Genomic DNA, 19,496 nt, shown 5'->3' with positions numbered 1-19,496 from the left:
GTCCTTTATCTGAGAAAATGGCATTTTTCTTTGCAACTTCAAGGATTTGGTGAGAGCAGCTAGAAGATACGATTTTTCAGTCACACATCTCTTGCTCCTTTAGGTTGCAGATCTTCCCAGTCATGCAGCTTCTGTGTAGGTGGGTGGATCAGTGATCAAGGCATGATAAGGTCTCGGAGGGAAGTGAGCCCATTACAAATTGAGCCTGGACCTCAAAGGAGTCTGTTCCCTTCATAATCTGTGGGCAAAGTAAACCCTTATATTCACCTTCCCCTGTTCCATGATCAGCAGTTAGAAGTCTATCCAATTTGTGTGCTGGGCCCTTTCAGAAAGGCCACTGAGACCTTTTTACTTAGGCAGCCCTTTAAAGCATAGTCTTCTGGGAAATGGCTGTGCAATATTTAACCTTTCCTGATAATCAGGATGTCTGATAATTGGATTGTCAATGCCTTCATTGTAATATTTATTGTAATTTCCCCTTTATTATGTGATGAGTAGCTTTGAGGATATTTTGGAAAATATGCAGCATATATCACTCAGAGATCCAGAACAAACTTGTCTGAAGTGCTGTGTGATGCTTCAAAAATAATCAGGAGGAGTCTGGTGATGTGAAAAGGAGGGGTTTAATGAATTAAAGGTGGGTGAACACAGAAGAGCATGAAAACGCAAAGCAGGAAAGTATTGTTTTCTACCTGAAAGGTCATGAACTTTGGATGTGTGGAAATACACTTAAGAAATATTATCTCTATAAGAGAGGCCTTGGATAGATATCACAGGTGTTCTGTGTAGCAATCATCACTCACCCTGCCAGAGATTCCAGGAAAAGAGAGTCATATCCTGATTATGTTGGGTTTACTTTAATCCAAGCATTTAATATCTGCTCAGTGAGCCTGTTGTGAAAATGGACCACATCAAGTAGAAGAGACCAGCATGTGTCAAATACCTCTGACAGTTCACCTTCCACAATTCTTTTCTTGGTAGAGAAGGAAAGTCTGTCTGAAAAATGGGAAAAGATGCCCGATTACTGGGCCATGCGGGTCAGTGGTGAGCAGACATTAATTAGGCCTGGGTCCATCTACAGATTCAGAGCTGGCAGAAAAAGTTCCATTAAGCTTTAAATTGTTAGTGCCAAAAGATGTTTCTAAAATGCCATCAATATGTTTAAATTGCCAATTGTATATTTTACAGACACTACATGTATTTAAGATAAAAAACATTGCTGGCATATAAAGCTGTAATAGTTATAGCGAAACAAAAATGGTCTTTGAGTCATTACAGATAAAAATGCCAAAGCCCCTGAGTTACTGTGTGCTGCAGATAAGCCTCAAACTACACTTTTGTCACATAAATAAGAAACAAGGACTGATTTCAGATGTTGCAACTTGTCAGAAGTGGAGGAGGAGGCATCAGCGGCTCACGCTTTCTGTTTTTGTCCTTCAGTAACATCCAAAGTGGAAGTTCACACAACTCCTTTGTAGTGAGAGGGAGGGGCTGCAGATGCATGCTGGACCAGTGGGTGCATTTTATCGTCAAGGAAACACATGGATCTCTGCTCCAGATATTACAGAAGAGTCACTTGTGTCTCTACTCCCACAACCTGTAGAGACATCTCAGGAATAGTGATGTGCGATCTTTCCCTACCCAAGCTCAGATTAGTCTCTTGAAAACCCCAAATTATTTCCCCCAAATGAATCAAACAGCTCAATTCTTTCAGACTCCACCACACCCCTGATGACATCAGAGGTAGCATTGCATGGTGTATTTCCTTGGACATCTGACACAACTCCAACTATTCAAGCAGCTACCTTCTTGTCTCCAGTCATGGCTTTGTCTCCACTCAATGTTCTGGTACACAGTAATGGCTACATGCCAAATACAAAGCACATTGGGGAATGAAGTTCCAGATGCTACTGATGTGGGGCCAAAGGTACTAGAAAACTTCATTTCCTAGCACTACTTTCATCTGGCATGTAGTCGTCACAAGCTGTGCCCAGAAATGTCTGAAACCATAGAAATAATGTGCTCTCAAATTCCTAGACAGGAAATCAACCCCGTCCGCATCTAGACAGTCAATTCATTTCCCTTCCAGCTCTTCTTATTACAAGAAACATTTCACAGCTGAAAGGGAGCAATCTCCAGTAAGCACATGTTTCAATTAATGTCCCTTTCCAGCATCATAAATGGCAATTGGTCAGCAAAGGAGAATACAGCATGGGAGTCACGAAGAAAGGAGTAGGCACTTAATTTGTTGGTCCAAAAATGTCAAGCTGTCTCATTCAAGATGTGCCACTGAATTCTCTTTTGATAATGGCTAATGAAAATGTTATCCTGCTTCCTGTTAGCTGCAGATACAGAAATTAGTCAAGCTTTCCTTATTCAAATGAGACTTAATCTTATTCTTTCCACCACCTGTCCCCGATACTTTATATGAGATTTATTGGAAGTTTTCTGAATGAGTGGCTTCCTATGCACTATCAGAGAATTGTATGAGATAGATTCAGTTCTTCACTCTTAACAGGATTTAAGCTGCTCAGGTTGTGCGGAGAACAGATAAACAGTGTGAAGATGCAATACCTAAGTGTTCTTTTTTTTTAAAAAAAAAGTGTAGCGGGGAGGGTGTGCAGGGGAGTATATCTCCCTGAGTTTTTCCAGGACAAGTTATGACATCTACCAGAGCACCAGGGTAATTGACAGACTTGCCTTCTCTGGTAGATGATTGATATGAGAACGAGAATTTCAAGTTTATTGAGAAAGGTTGATGCACCCTCACAGTTTCCTCTTGAAGGGCCTTTCTCCATCTCACAAAACGAGCATCAGTTGGCTAGCTGACCCTTGTAGAGGCTTGCATCCTCAGTAAGTCCATACGAATTAGTCACATGAACATTCAAGGAAAGGCTGGATAGGTCTTGGGTCACACTATCAGTTTAAACAGTAACACAGCTAAGGTTGCTTGCATTTCTAATTAAAAGATGAAAACTGCACTTCAAAACTGCATCTCCAAGTAGGGATAGCATTGTTCCTTGTCTGAAACCCTGGAGAGCTGCTTCCAGTCGTTGTAAACAATACTAAAGTGGATGGACCAATGGTCTGGCTCGATATAAGGCAGCTTCCTATGCAAAAGGCTTGCAATGGGGAGCTGTCTCAGACAGATCCTTAGCCTTGCTTATAAAGCAGAAATAATCTGGTTTGATTTCCAGGATTGCTTTTGAAGATTATTCTACTGCTACGAATAAGAATCCCCCCTTTCTGAGATAAGTAGAATTATCTTCTTTGCTTTTAAAAATGTATTTGGGTTGGCGCTTTGGGACAGAGAACCTCTCACATGGGACTTAAGTGTATTATTAGCTCTGGCTCTCATAGACTAGTTTCCCTTTGGCAAAAATGCTATTTTCTCTGTCACAGGAGACACTGCCTTGTCCTGGATTCATGGATATTCATAATCATATTGGTTTTCTTTTCTTTTTTTTTGTCCATAAATATTCTTTAAGTGAAAGAAGTGAATTGCTTGGTGTACAACTCATAAGAAAAATAACCACACATTTCTTTTTTAAATGAAGCTTGCATTGGCAGCCTTGCTACTGTTTGTGTCACTGTGGTCAAAATAAGAGTCCACTCCTGCCTCCAAGTAAATTCAGTTCTCAGTCAATTAATTGAGTTTTCACATTGCCATGGCAGTTAGCTTTTATTTTTATTTTTTTAATGGAACCCACTAATTAAATTCGACTTGTGTATAAACATGTCATGTAGAAGGATTCAACCAGTTCAGAGACAATGCTCTTGTATCCTTTCATTCACTACCATTTATTGCTTTTATCGAAACTTAGTGAACAGACCTCCTACCCTTGATTATACTAACTTCATTCCAATTTGGTGTTCAGGCAAACAAAAAAGCACTGGTCACTGCCATGTTTAGCTGGCCAGCCTAAAAGGCAACTTGAAATGTTGCACTCTCTTCCTGTAGTTTCCAAGTCATCCACCAGAACAGTATATATGGCAGCCTTGGGTTTTTAGACACAGATGGTCATGAAAGAAGCAACTGGGAGAATGCAAAGATAACCTCAAGAACTAGAGGAAGAGGCAATAATATGCCTTAGTCCCATGTGTCTAAGAAGGGTTCTCATCCCAAAGAACTAAGACAACACAAGTGTGCTGGCATTATCTACGTACTCACTGATGCACGAGACAATAATCGGTGTGCATGAATGCCTGCAGCTCAGAAACTTCAGCTGCATTTCAGAAAACCAGGGAAGGGGAACATGTGGTCATTCAGTTGTTGCTGGATTAGATCTCCCTCCTCCCAACCCCTGACCAGTGGTCATGCTGTCTGTGGTTGATGGGAGTCCAGCAGCACAGATTCTCCATCCCACACTAATCAGTACATGTGAAAATGCCAGAGGCAATTGTGATGTTGCCAGCATGATAGCTCAGGGAGTTTGTCAGGAGAGTTGCAATTCAGAGAAGTTGGAAACATGTTTCTCATTTTTGAGAAAGTGAGGAAAGAAAGAAAGAAAGAAAGAAAGAAAGAAAGAGAAAGAAAGGCAGACCTGAATTTGTAAGTTGCAGAGATTATATCATGCAGTATTCCCTCTACCTCCCAACCCCAACAAAGACAGCCGTGAATGATAATACCAGAAAGGGAGGCATAAGAAAATCATAGCCATATTTCAAGATGGCAATGTCAGTGTTTATACACCCACAATTTCTAATTTAACATATGTTTTATATCTTCTGTTGCTATGTCTGAATGTATAAGTGTTTTTCTGACATAGTTCCATATTAACATATGCTTTGAAATACAAACTGTAACCAAAATCCTCAAACATAAAGAACAACTTTTTCTACGCTAGCAGAAGCCAGTTCTGACAAAGCCTATCATATTTCTCATACTGCTGAGTTCAGATAGAAAAGCAAGAAGATATTTAATGAAACCCTTTGCTTAGGAATGATAAAAATGATCATCATAGCAACAAGGAATAGTTTAACACTTGACTTGTTATTTTAAACTAATGGGTATTCAGTTAAGAGAAAGACAGATCACCCTTTCTAACTTAAAACAGGTACGGATAAGATAGATGAAGCGGAAAGATTGTCTTCTGGGCAGCAGCATGTGAAAAAAGCCAGAGGTGCTTGCGATGTTGCCAGCATGATGGGCTGTGCAGTTTGCCAAAGAGGCAGATGCTGCTTCTCAGAGAAAATCATCCCCAAATCGGCATCTGGCACCTGTAATCTCCATCCAAAGAGAAAGCAAAACAGCACACGAGGAATGTTCATGCGACTAATTCATGTGGACCTATTGAGGATGCAGCCCATACAAGGGTCAGTGAGCCAACTGATGCTCATTTTGTGAGATGGTGAAAGACCCTTCAAGAGGAAACTGAGGTTTCAATTGGACCTTACCTCAGCCCCTCTGGGAACAATTCATTGAACCAAGGGCAAGGCATGGATAGAGCAAAGTGGAAGAAGCACTGCATTGTCCTGTGATCTCCTCTTACAACACAATGATTGGAATCTCTCAATACCACATGGTGAAGTCATAATCTATTGTTGTATTGATAGTTTCCAGTACATCTACCTTAGCAATTAAAAGGGAGGCTAAAGCAGTTCTGCTTATGGGTTTTTTACTGCAACTTTTATTTTCATAGTGTTATTGCAATGCTTCATAGTGTTGTGATATCCAGCTTTAGGGGGGGAAATGCTAAAAGACTGAACACCCAACAAGTACTGAAGTGAACTTCAGAGTTTTGGGAAATGGACAAAAATAAAATAAAAATCCTATACTGTAGCTAAAGGGGATAAGAAAGGCTAAGCCAGCTACAATCAATTATATGCACTTAGACGTAAGTCCCATTGAAGTCATGTTAATGAACAGGATTGCATTGCATGTGTATATGACACCATAGAAAATGATAAATGCATCCCATAATCATATTACAAAAAGAAAATAACAAGCTCTCAGGCATTTTATCTTGAGTATTATTGCAAATGCAGTGGTGGAGAAGTCCTTTATTTTCTTGCCTTTTAACCACTTAAGGTATCGGCTTTTGCCAAGGATGTAATGCCATTCATATATTCAGTGCCCACAAATAAAAATAAATTCAAGTTAAACAATGTTTTATGTTTCACTATTCTGGGGATCTATTTAAAAGAGAGAGAGGGAAGAGAAGAAAATAAACAATAGTATCCTTGCTTCTGTACAAAATGCAAAGAAATAAACAACTATCTGACTTTTAGAAGACATCTAAAGACAGCCCTGTTTAGGGAAGCTTTTAATATTCAATGAATTATTGTATTTTAATATTTTGCTGGAAGCCACCCAGATGGGTGGGATATTGTAATGGTTCTAGGGGTTGCTCGTGCGTAAGTTGCTGCCACTCCTGGCTAGGTTGCCTGGTTGAACCCTCTCTGTCTGGACAGCCTCAAGTTTCGTGGCTGTCTCAGTCGCTGGCAGAATCCGTCAGTGGGCGTCTCTTGAACCTTTACCAGCATAAAAGCTGTTTGACGCCAAGTCTCCTCCTACTCTCCCTGCGCGGAAGTCTCCTGCGCAGGGAGGGTGTGGGCAGTGGAGTACCCGTACTCTCTCCGCTGGTCTCCGGTGAGGAGTCCTGGAGCCTCCCCTCCGATTCCCCCATCTGCCCCCCTTCTCCACTGGTGTTACGCTGATTTTCTTCCCCCGTAGATGGGCTGCCTCTCTCCCTACTAGGACCCTCTCTGGCATCCTTCTGGAGCCCTCCCTCCGCCTCTAGCTCCGATGGCAGTTCCCTGACAGATATAAATAATAAATTGTTGTTGTTGTTGTTGTTATACAACAGAATTCAGAAGGCCAGAAATTTCAAGAAGCGGTGAAGTGGCACCTTCATGTTTACCAGTGTGATCACACTTCATGGGCTCCTATTGCACGTGGAGCTACATGTGGACCTAAAAAAACCAGGGAGCTTGCAGAAGTACAGGAAACTCCCTGCTTCAGAATTTTGCTTTTCAACTCATAAAGGTTGATAGTGAAAGGATGGATTTTAGCTGACTCATCCCCACATAGGTGTTGGCTTTGCATGTGACTAGATGCTTACAGAGGGACGCGGGTGGCGCTGTGGTCTAAACCACAGAGCCTAGGGCTTGCCGATTGGAAGGTAGGCAATTCGAATCCCCGCGATGGGGTGAGCTCCCATTGCTCGATCCCAGCTCCTGCCAACCTAGCAGTTCGAAAGCACGCCCAAAAGTGCAAGTAGATAAATAGGTATCGCTTCGGCGGGAAGGTAAAAGGCGTTTCCATGCACTGCTCTGGTTTCGCCAGAAGCGGCTTAGTGATGCTGGCCATATCACCCAGAAAAAACTGTCTGCAGACAAATGTCGGCTCCCTTGGCCAGTAAAGCGAGATGAGCGCCGCAACCCCAGAGTCATTCACGACCGGACTTAACTATCAGGGGTCCTTTACCTTCACTTTTTTAGATGCTTACAGAGGGCTACTGGGTGTCTGAAATGTGGCCAGTGTTCACATTCCCAGTTTAAAAGTTGTCCATCCCAAACAAATTGTGTGAAAAAGAAAACTCAGAGTAATACCAATACATACTGACAGATTCCTCAATGTGATAGATGGCATTCATATAGGATATACCCAATAGCTGGACCTTACCATGCAGGTTCATTGTCACCTGAAGACAGATGCTTGCTCTGCGTCCTGAGAAGACTTCTCTATTGTTCAAATAAATAGCCTACATTTGGGAAGGATTTAATGACATGTCTGGACTCTTGAGATGTCATCTGATACATCAAGCACGTTAGAAAACTCACCTTTATTGTCTTGGGTTCCCTGCCAGCAATATGCTACAGGATACGCCACAGTCATGGTGGAGAGATCTGGGCTTTGTGAGAGCCTACGGCAGAGCTTTCCAAACTTTTCATGTTGGCGACATTCTTTTCATACATGCATCATTTCACGACATGGTAATTCAGGCGGTTAAACTGACCCCTTTCCAGCCCTGGGAGGAGCATGGGGAGTGTTCATGTGACACACCTACACATTGCAGATGACACACTAAAGTGTCGCAGCACACAGTTTGGAAAGCTCCAGCCTAAGGCAATGCTTTCAAAGCCAGAATAAATAGTCTCTGTTGGATCTGTTTGGTGCTCTTCATAATATTTCTTTTGTGTCTGATGATCACAGCTGGAACCATGGAAAATGCAAAGTGTCATTGTTCTGCCACAACTGTCGATGTACAACATTCAATGGTACCACAAGACAAATTGGATGAAAACCTTGCCGTTCTTCCTGAGAGCCTCCCATTGACAACTGTAAACAGCTGGCAATTTCAGAGCCTATAAAGCACTGGCACATCAACAAGGAGTGACCAAAAAAGAAAGAAAGAATCCATTTGGAATGGGTAGTGTGGTGTTTTTGTGTTTTAGGTATTGTAAATGAAGCAGAACACGTTCTGCTTTAAAGTCAAGGACGACTTGTCAGATCTGCAGAGGGACTACATCAGCCAGGGAAGGACTTACCCAATCATTGCAAATTGTAAACATTTTATGATAAAAAGTCAAGAGAAACAGCAGCAAGCCTCTGTGAGCTCAGCCTGTACAGCAATTATTCCCAGCAATAATACACTACATGTTTCTCCTTTACTGCTCTTGTGTGGATTACAAACAGAATTTAAATCTGTGCTGGGTAGACCTGGGAACGCTGTACTAATACTCAGCTTAAAAGCTGGCAGAGAAACCTACAGAGAATCCAAGTCCCATTTTGCTCCCTGGTTGCCTAAACAGGCAACAATGGCAAGAAAATGTAAAAGAAGCCAGGGAGAAAAGAACGCAAGCTATGCTCTGTTTTCCGCGGCTGTCTCTGTTTTAATTGCATGGGGAACAACAACTCATTTTCTCTCGCTGCTGTCAAAAGGTTGCAAATGTTGCCGTTTACAGGACCCTGGTGCCACCTCTGTTTACTTACATTGCCAAGAAGGCTGAATATTCTCATTTCTTTGATTAAATAGGTGTAAGGTGAATTCACTTTTTGAGCTGCCTCATTCCGCTAGCTTGGATTGTTTTGATCTGTTTTGATTGTGTACAGCTTTGCTCTCACCAGAAGCCATGGGGTGGAGAATGCCAATGTAAGAAATGACAAACTGGGCAGGCACAACCATTCATGTTGGCCACAATTCGACTCCTGAGCGCAACACGTGCTCCACCTCTCCCATGCAATCAGAATGCTATCCATGTCCCAAACCTAGCATGGAAATGCCCTGCCTTCCTTCCACAACCATCTAAGTTAGAGCAGCACACCAATGGCTTCTCAAGATTCTCCATCCTCTTTGGGAGAAAACGCACTGCACTTTCACAGGCGTGGGTTCTTTCCACCAAACATGTTTTCATTGTTGTTTGTTGCTGCTGGCACTGCAATATCAGCAACTCTGCTGGAAGTATGACCACCATTTTGTATTCCCCACAAGACCCAGTGTTGTTTCAGGGCATTGTAAAGGGAAAACGATGGTTGCCATACATATAGTGGAGAATATTTGGAGAAAATTATGCAAAGTGGGCTTTTTCTTAGGGGATAAAAAACCCCCTCTGGATTTTAGATATCTGTGTCACCTTTTGTACCTGCACGCAGGCTTTGAGAACAATCATGTTCCTTGTGATTGACTTCTGTGCAGCAGAGCATCTGTACTCAGGACAGCAAGTTTCAATGTCACTGCTTTGTTTCCTATTCCCCAAAGTCATGCATGACATCTAGAGGGTTGCAGCTTAGCCATACAGTGCTAGACAAAGAGAACATGTAATGCTGAAGATTAAAGACTGTGGGAAGGAATCTGGAGGACAAACTTAGTAGACTACTTTTGGTAATGGCAGAGGCTATGAAAGAACAAAGGTCAGTGTCAACATAGGAAGGGAGGAATTTAACTTTTCCAGTGGAAAAAGAGTTTTGGGTTGCCAGTAAAGCCATTCGTACCAGAAGTAGGCATCAACTACAAGATTTGGTTCAGACCATGTTTCAGTGCTTTGAGGGAACAAAGATCACGTTTTGGTCTGAAGTGCTTCAGAGGACGTTCAAGTTGGCTTAGGGTCTGACAACATAGAAAAATGAAGCTTCATGCCTCTCCTATTCACTATTATTGGGAAGTTGAAAAATTGCTCTACCTTTTTAAAAAATAGAACTGGATGGAATTTCTAAACATATTAGACGATCCTAAGTGGATAAAGGTAAAGGTAAAGGTACCCCTGCCCGTACGGGCCAGTCTTGACAGACTCTAGGGTTGTGCGCTCATCTCACTCTATAGGCCGGGAGCCAGCGCTGTCCGCAGACACTTCCGGGTCACGTGGCCAGCGTGACAAAGCTGCTCTGGCGAGCCAGAGCAGCACACGGAAACACCGTTTACTTTCCCGCTAGTAAGCGGTCCCTATTTATCTACTTGCACCCGAGGGTGCTTTCGAACTGCTAGGTTGGCAGGCGCTAGGACCGAGCAACGGTGGATAATGTCTGCCAAATTACTTCCAAATCGGTCCAGAGGGTTTTGTGCTGGGCATATTTAAATCTGATATTTTTGAAAGAGGCATCATTTATAACTTTTTATTTTTTTGTCAAGTTGGAAGAAATTGGCGGACGTTGCAGTATCTCCTAAGGGATGCATCCTGCCAACTTTCAGAGGGATATCTACTGAGGTTTTCTGCAAAGACAAAATTTACTGTCTAGGGTGGTCAAAAAAGGTTTCACTTAACTTGTCCCATTGTATGGTGGCAGTTTGTATGAAAAGTGCATGCACAAGAGAGACAGCCCTAGATGATGCTGATGATGATTAAAAAAAAACAAAAAAGGAAAAACACCTACCAAATTACAGACAAATAGGTCCAGGCTTTTTTTGGTTTTTTGTGTGCTAGGTGTCTGTTTTTGTTTTATTTTTGGAGGAAGAGCTAAATGGAATTTGCTTCTATCCCTGTTTCTGTGGGTCAAAAAAAAATCATTAAGAAAATAAGAGAGGTGCCTCTAGGAAAGCAACTTGCAAAAATGCAGAAAAATGAGGGCAGGGGGTAAAGAATTATAATGAAGGAAGAAAGCACCTTCTGACAGCTTCTGCTAAATTGGCTACCTGCAAAATAGATGTGATAGGAGTGGATTTATGGTCATGTGACACAAAGGAAGAAGGACATGAATGTGTAGCATTTTTCTAAGCTTGTGCTACTAGCAGAACTCGCAAATAGGACAGAACACACAAAAGCCAGGCCGCACATTACTTCAACATGCTTTACTCCAGTGTTTGCAGAGCTATGGCAAATCTTTGTGACCTGTTAGTCACGGAACAGCTCTCGCTTTTCCCTCTCCCCACCTTGGCATTTCCCCTAAGCTTGGAGAGAAATGTTTCCATTTTGGCAGATACGTCTGCAGTATTTTTTAAACACCTGAATTTCCAAAGCACCCTGAAGCACTTTAGAGGCCCCTGCTTCAGCTCGGAGAAGCTCCAAATCTCTCTGAAGCAGCCCTGCATTAGTTCTTGGTTCAATATATTCAAAGCTTCTGCACAACCCAAGTTTTTAGTTGTTCACCATCATCTGTAATTCAGTTAGCCTTATTCAAGCATTCCTCTTCATCAGATTCCAATCATTTGAGGGTGGAGAGGGAGCCATTCTTCCTGGCTCCTTCGCATCAGCATCACCAGCTTCATTGCCATCTACATGTTGGCTGCTGAACGTCTGCAGCAGGGAGACTCCTCTACTAGTGAGGGCTTTCCATGCAATTTAGAACCAGAGTACTCACCCACCAGAACTTTTTAATTAAATCCATTTCTATGGATGGCCATTAAAATAGGAAAACATTTGTTTCCTGTGTTGTATGCTGCATTAGGCATATTCAAAAGGAGACTCAAGGATTAAAATACACTTTCAAAGCACACAGACATAAGTAAAGGTAAAGGACCCCTGGACGGTTAAGTCCAGTCAAAGGCAACTATGGGGTTGCAGAACTCATCTCGCTATCAGGCTGAGGGAGCCGCCGTTTGTCCACAGACAGTTTTCCAGGTCATGTGGCCAGCATGATTAAACCGCTTCTGGCGCAACGGAACACCGTGATGGAAACCAGAGCGCATGGAAACACCATTTACCTTTATCTACTTGCACTGGTGTGCTTTTGAACTGCTAGGTTGGCAGGAGCTGGGACAGAGCAACGGGAGCTCACCCCGTCATGGGGATTCGAACCACCAACCTTCTGATCGGCAAGCCCAAGAGGCTCAGTGGTTTAGACCACAGTGCCACCCATGCACTGTATTAAGGACCAAATATCTCCCTCTAAATCCTGTGAGTATGCACACCATTCACGTAGGTGTGCTGCAGATGCTATCTTTTGTCCTTTAAATACAGAATCCTTTTGCACTCAGGTTTAAAATGTAGAAGTGAACCAGTTCTTCATAGGAACGTGTGCTGAGAAACTGAAGGACGGGAAGAAAGAACAGTCCATGCATTGCTTCCATTAACTTGCTTCAATGGTATTGATTATTCTAATTCTACTTTTTAAAAAAATACAGGCATGCCTGTTGGCAGAATCATTCCTTGTTGCCTAAAAGTGGCACAGTGATCTTCAGTGCCTCAGTACAGTGAATACTTTCTGACCTATTCCACAAAGAGAATAATCTAATTATCTTTCTTTAAAATGAGTATCTGAACCAAGTTCAAATGGTGCTTCAACAGTTTGCAGTGGGGAATGACCTGGCCCCAACTCCCTCGCCAGCCACATATTGAAAGCAATAATGGTACACAATTTCCTCTGTTCTAAAACATTGCACAGAAGCTGTGCTTCAGCACTTCCATTATAAAGCTATTTTCCTCCACAGGTAAAGTTGCTTATTGGCTACACGGACATTCTCATTGAAACAAGCCTCTTAACTCTCATATGGGGTGGGTCTTAACCTATGGCTGGAAATATTTTATTTTTATGATTTAAGATAATTCACGCTACACAGCAACCCGGGAGAAGCAAGGTTTACAAAGCCTGCAATTAGTTTATACCATCTACCCAAGTATTATTTTGTTCAGATGTTTAAATTATTAAACTTAATTAAGCAGACACTGAAGATGGGGGCACCAGATGACATCTACAAGGGGAGGGGGGTGGAAAATCCATCATGTTTTGCAATTCCACAACCTTGCTTAGGATCTCCCTTGAGACACAGAATAAAAAAAAAATGAAACCTAAAATATTCCTGCACTTTCCACAAAACTGTTAATAGTACAAAGTTGAGGGCAAGCGCAGATGACCAAGGAAGATGAAGTTTTTAACACTCCTTGCTTTCACATGAATATGGCAGTGCCTGGCTCATTATACGACCAAAGTCTCAGGGAAAGCTGCTCTCACCATTATTAGAAGTGCCATGCGGGACATGTTTATATTTGGGCCTCTGCAAAAAAAAAAAAAAAAAAAAAAAAAAAAATGAGGTTTCCAACCCTTCTTGTTTTGAAACAGGTGGGCATCCAGAGTAGATATATCAGTTACACACCCTACTAAATATCCCTTACTCTTGGTGTTGTGGATGTTTTTAGTGGTTAGAAAACTGGAGTACCAACTAGGTTGGGAATTGCTGGCCAAGGTGACTGAAAGCCTTAGATAATTGCAAATGATATGTGGAATGCCTCTTTATAAATCCTTGATTGTAGTAGTGGTGATCGTTAATAACAAAAAGAAAAAGAAAAAAAGAGACTAAATTTGATCTGTTTGCTCAAATTTCAATCTACTATATAAATTTTGAAGTGAATCTCCCACAATCATCATCATCATCATCTTCTTCTTCTTCTTCTTCTTCTTCTTCTTCTTCTTCTTCTTCTTCGAGTTTATATACCGCCCTATACCCAGAGGTTTCAGGGCAATTCACAGAAATGATCACAACATAGACAATCAGAATAAAAACAACAACCCAATAACACTACCCCAGAAAAGAACCACATTTTAAAAGGGTATAGGATGTCAAACGTATGAACCAAAGGCCTGGTTAAAAAGGAACGTTTTTGCCTGGTGCCTAAAGGTGTGTAATGAAGGCGCCAGGCAAACTTCCCTCGGGAAGTTCCACAGACGGGGAGCCACAGCAGAGAAGGCCTGTTCTCATGTTGCCACCCTCCGCAACTCTTGAGGAGGGGGCACATGAAGGAGGGCCTCAGAAGATGATCTCAGGGTTCGGATAGGTTCATATGGAAAAAGGTGGTCCTTGAGGTATTGTGGTCCTGAGCCGTTTAAGGCTTTATAGGCCAAACCAGCACTTCGAATTGGGCCCGGAAACTAATTGGTAGCCAGTGCAGTCGGACTACCATATTCTTCCCCTTTGCTGACTTAAAGGACAATTCGAATCCACAGGGTACAAGGTGGAAGCAGGCAGTTTGCTGCATCAGCTTGGACCTGATGCAGCAGTTGGCCCTAAATCAGGCTGAATGGGGTCAATTGACTCAGTCCTTATCTCTGCCCACAGTTTCCCATTTCTGCAAGTGGTACTTCTGTCGGCTCGCATGGTTGGTGGGCAAAAATGGAAGCTCTGTCCCAATTCAGTGACACAGGCATCAGTCTGTAGGCAGAGGCTAGCAAGGCCATGGGCAAGGATATCTCCATCCAATAATAATAATAATAATAATAATAATTACTGTTGCCCTCAGGAGAACACTGTCAACAGTAAGATTCCACTGTCAATCCAATCATGTGAAATGGGGATGCCAAATTGTCCTTTGCCTCAGGCAGCAAAGCGTCTTGGGTCAGCCTCAAACACTGCACACTGGATTGTGGCTAGGAATGGTCAAAGCTGTCAGTTTCACTTTTCTCGGTTTCTCATTTTTCCAGTCTTAATTTCAGTTCTCTACATTTCCACAGCAATGTGCAATCCTCACCAAACATTGTCTGAATTGTAGTGTGAATTTCTACGAATAAGTGCATTTTTGTACGCACTTTTGAATAATATACACAATTTTAGAAGCACTTTTCCCTGCTATATCACGGTTTGTATGTTATCTTCACTAAAATATATAAGTGTACACTTCACCAATATATATATATATGTACGTTTCCATACTATGTTGCATTTTTGTACACATTGTTGGTTTGGAGAATGGCATTGCAAAATTCAGAGAAGGGAAAATTTCACAAGATAGCTGTGCTTTGTTCATGTGAATTAGGTACCACCTCATTAAAATGCAAGCAAAATTGAGTTTCTACCCCATTCCTAGTTGTGAGCCCTACTATCTCCTACATTAACTACCATATGTGCCAAAGTGAGAGACTGATCAGCTTAAACAACTAGCATAGATTCCAGGATAAGAGTATTGCAGAAAACAATTTTGCCCTGAAACTCTGAAACTGCTAGTTTAAGCCTTCTTTTGATAATTTACAGCTGAGTTCCCCATTAACTACAAAGAAATGAATTTCATTCTCAGTCAGGATGACTGACAACACTGAGATTCTTCTTGGGTATTCCCTGCTGTGTCTAAAACAACAAACCCAGTAGCATTTATTTTTCACTTGTAAAGTCTGTCTAAATCCTGTCATGTCTACTCATAGACTTGATTGTTTACACACTGTATCTACTCTTTAAATAATAATAAAAAGCACCCCTGGCAAGTACAGCTTTTAAAGATCTCCGTGCTTTTGCCAGAAACTTCAAATGTCCCCCTTTTCTCTTTCGTTCTTGTCTCCCCTCTGTTTCCTTATAACTGCTCTTCAGTCAGTCTTCAAAAAGACACTGGCAAGTTTTATCCTCGTGTCTATTAGCTGTGACAGCTCTGCATCCCCATATTTCTCATGCAGAATATTTTGTAAATGCATATAGTTTTGCTTCTAGCATTTTAAAAGTACATAATCCACGATTGAGACCAAAAAAAGGTAAAAAGTGGTGTCTGAGTTGGCAGAGTGAGAAATGTATGATTGATTACCTCATAACTATTCATTTCCCTCTTCCCTCACACAGATTCCATCCAAAGAGGAAAACAAATCACAAACGCTCACATACTGTATTATCTAGATACTTAAAAGTCAATTCCTCACATCGCGACACATTCCAGGGCTTCATACCAAGTCCGACAACTGGACCATCTGGTTCAGTGTTGTCTACACTGACTGGTAGTAACTCTCAGATGTAAGCGTTTCTCAGTCCTACCTGGAGATGAGCTGCAACTGATTCAGATGAAGGGCTGGGGAAATTCTTTCCATATGGTTGCCCTTCACTCCCATGGGAAAATATAGCAAGACCCTTGGGGATAGTGCTGCAGTGAATAAAAATGATTCTTTATGTTCCCGTGGGATGGCTCAGCCATCCCCAGCAGGAAATCTGCAGAACAAGTGTGCAAATGGTGTGTGAAGAACATATGGAGAGGTCCAACGCTGCCTGGAGGGGGGTGGGGTTGCAATGGAACAAACTCTTCTTCCACATTCAGCCCACCAATCATCATGATGGGCACTGTGTTAGTTTTCATATTCTTCATTTTACTATCTCAACTTTAATGACTTCAAACAATAAAGTCACTTCAATGGCTTTGGTTCAGAAGGATGGTTATGTCACAGCAATGTATGGATACAGATGGCTTGCCATTAAGAACATAAAGACATGTCTGATGAATTGGCTCAAAGGTCTATATAACCCAGCAGCCCGTTTCTTGCAGTGGCCATCTAGATGCCTCTGGGAAGTCCTCAAGTAGGACATACCCCCCAACAGGACATGCTGCTGTTCCCAAGCAACTGGTTTTCAGAGACATGCAATATTCAGATCCTGGAGGTGGCATACACATGTACAGTACCCTTGGATATTTCAGCTGATACAAGAGGCCATTTTCAAAAATCCTTGAAGCAAGGCACCTTCATCACAATCACAACCCCCTTTATTATTATTTATAATTAGTGTTATTTATTAAATTTGTATACTGCCCTGTACCCGCAGCGCGATTCACAAGGTAAAAATTGCAATATAAAAACATTAAATACATCATAAAAATAAAAACAAGGACAACCCAATAATCCCCACACTCCCCAACACATTTTAAAAGGGCACTGAATGCCAATCAGCCAAAGGCTGGCACCTAAAAGTGTATAATGAAGGTGAGAGCTGAACCTCCCTGGGGAGAGCATTCCACAAACAGGGAGGCACTGCAGAAAAGGCCCCTTCTCGTGTTGCCACCCTCAGGATCTGTTGTGGAGGAGGCACTGCCTCAGAAGTGCTGGTTTTGCAGTTCTCTGTCTGGGTGGCAATCACCAACAACTGCTGGTTCCACTCACTTCATCTGCAGCTCTGCTCCAAGAAGACAACTCCTAGCCCACAGGGCTATCTAGGAACAAAGAAGACATGTGTTCTCTCCAGCGTGGTGTAGTGGTTAAGAGCGGTAGACTCGTAATCTGGGGAACCGGGTTCGATTCCCTGCTCCTCCACATGCAGCTGCTGGGTGACCTTGGGCCACTCACACTTCTCTGAAGTCTCTCAGCCCCACTCACCTCACAGAGTGTTTGTTGTGGGGGAGGAAGGGAAAGGAGAATGTTAGCCGCTTTGAGACTCCTTCGGGTAGTGATAAAGAGGGGTATCAAATCCAAACTCCTCCTCCTCTTCTTCTTCTTCTCTCTCCCCCTCCCCTATCATTTGCTCCTTGCCACCCAGTCCAGCATGGCAGAGAAGCATGTGATTAATCTACCGCCATGGAGCAGGGTCTTTCCTCTAAAGTACAAAGTTTGAATAATAGGTTATTCTGCATTAGTGCTGTCAAATGCTCAGGTCCTGAGGATTTTCTGCCCCTCTGTGCAGGCTTCGAAATGTGATTCTAAGCAACAAAGCATGTACACACAAAAATAAAATACGTAGTTGTATTACAGCACTGCGAGTTATGAGCATGAATTACACAATGTTTTATAGCAGCAAGCGCGCTACACATGCATATTCTAGGATGCCCCAGCAGGCCCCATAAAGAGAAAATATGGCTCTGTTCTGTAGTAAGTGGGTTGAGGATTGCAGCCTTAATGAATAAAGAGAGTCAGATTAGATCTGTTCACTAGAGTGAGCAATCCCTTCATTAGAGGTCAGCACTGCATATTTTGATGGGTGGGAACAGCAAAGGTGAGAAGCAGGGCAAAGATTCACAGTGAAGTTCAGAGGCCTGCTCTTGGATATATTAAATCAGAATGGCACAGGAGGAGTGTCGTGTTTACATTTTATATCTCATAATAACTATAGATCTTGGGACTTCTGCAAAACAGCTTTGTGTTTCCTGAAACATGGAAGAGGCTGCCTTTCCCCACACCAGGCCTGTTGTCTTCACATGGCATCCTTGGGCATCTAATCCAGTCTGGTAGAACCTGCCTCCCATGCCAGCCCTGAGCCTACCTGGGATTGAGTCTGGAAGTCACCTTTCTGTTTCCCACATTGCCCTGGAGCAAAACCACATTGGGGCGGCATTTATATTTAAAGGTGAACATAATCACAATGGCAGCTCTCAGACTCCCACTGGAGAATGGCTGGTGCTTGCTAGAGCAAAAGCAATGGGAGAATACGCCCATTTCAGTTTCCCTAAGTTTCTCATTCAGTTCTACACATTTTTACATGGGCTTGTGTTTGTTTTCTTTTTAAAAAAAGTTCATGAAAAATCTTTCAGCGTTTTAGTGCGAACTTCTAATATACATGTTTGTATGCAATTCTGCCTAATATAAATATTTTTGCAAAGTGATTTCCTCAAATGTAATGAATGCTTGTATGTTGCTTTTCATTATTATATGCATTTTGTACACATTTTAGTGTATGCATTTGCCCTAGTATATGTATACACATTACTTCATTGAAGAACTGCATTGCAAATTCTGAGAAATGCAAATTTCAAAGGATTGTTGTGTTTTGGTTCACATTTCTGAAGGCGCAAAATAAGTGAATTCACCTTTAAGTAGAAATGGAATCAAATTTCTCTTCCATACCTGGTGGTTGCTCATCACCACCAGGATAGTTACTAGATCATTTCATCAGCAATGAGGTTCACCAATCAAGGAGAGGTACCACAATAGATCCCCATAACCATGAGCTCACTCTGTTCCTATCTCCCCCCTAAGAGTGCTGCTTGTCCTGATATGAAATGTTCAGGTGATAAAAAAGGATATATATATGCATACACATACACATTAGAATAAGTTGAAACATCTTTTTAAAATAGGTAAATTCTAAAAACAGGGAAATGCCACAAACGAAATTGGAATGCTAACACAATACTATGTCAGCTAATATGTATAAAGCATCATCAAATGTATGACACTAAACATTTCTCACATGGTTGGAAGGCTCTTGCAGTGCCTTTTTTGCCAGCTCTAATCTGCGACCGTGGTTCGGGTTTCACAGGCAGTTTCTGAGTAGTTAGGAGACTTGCTTAACATTTACGGTACATTTTTTAGCCTTTCTTAATACCAAGTTGCTGGCAGTCTGCACTTCAGTGAATAATGCACTTGATTCAATTTCACTCACTCATTGCGATGTAAGTACCTGATAGAATATCCTCTCCTGCCTTGTTAAGAATTTGACATTTCAGTTTTACTA

Source organism: Podarcis muralis, chromosome 10 (genome assembly GCF_964188315.1).
Source record: "Podarcis muralis chromosome 10, rPodMur119.hap1.1, whole genome shotgun sequence".
Taxonomy (NCBI): domain Eukaryota; kingdom Metazoa; phylum Chordata; class Lepidosauria; order Squamata; family Lacertidae; genus Podarcis; species Podarcis muralis.
This window is presented reverse-complemented; position numbering follows the sequence as displayed.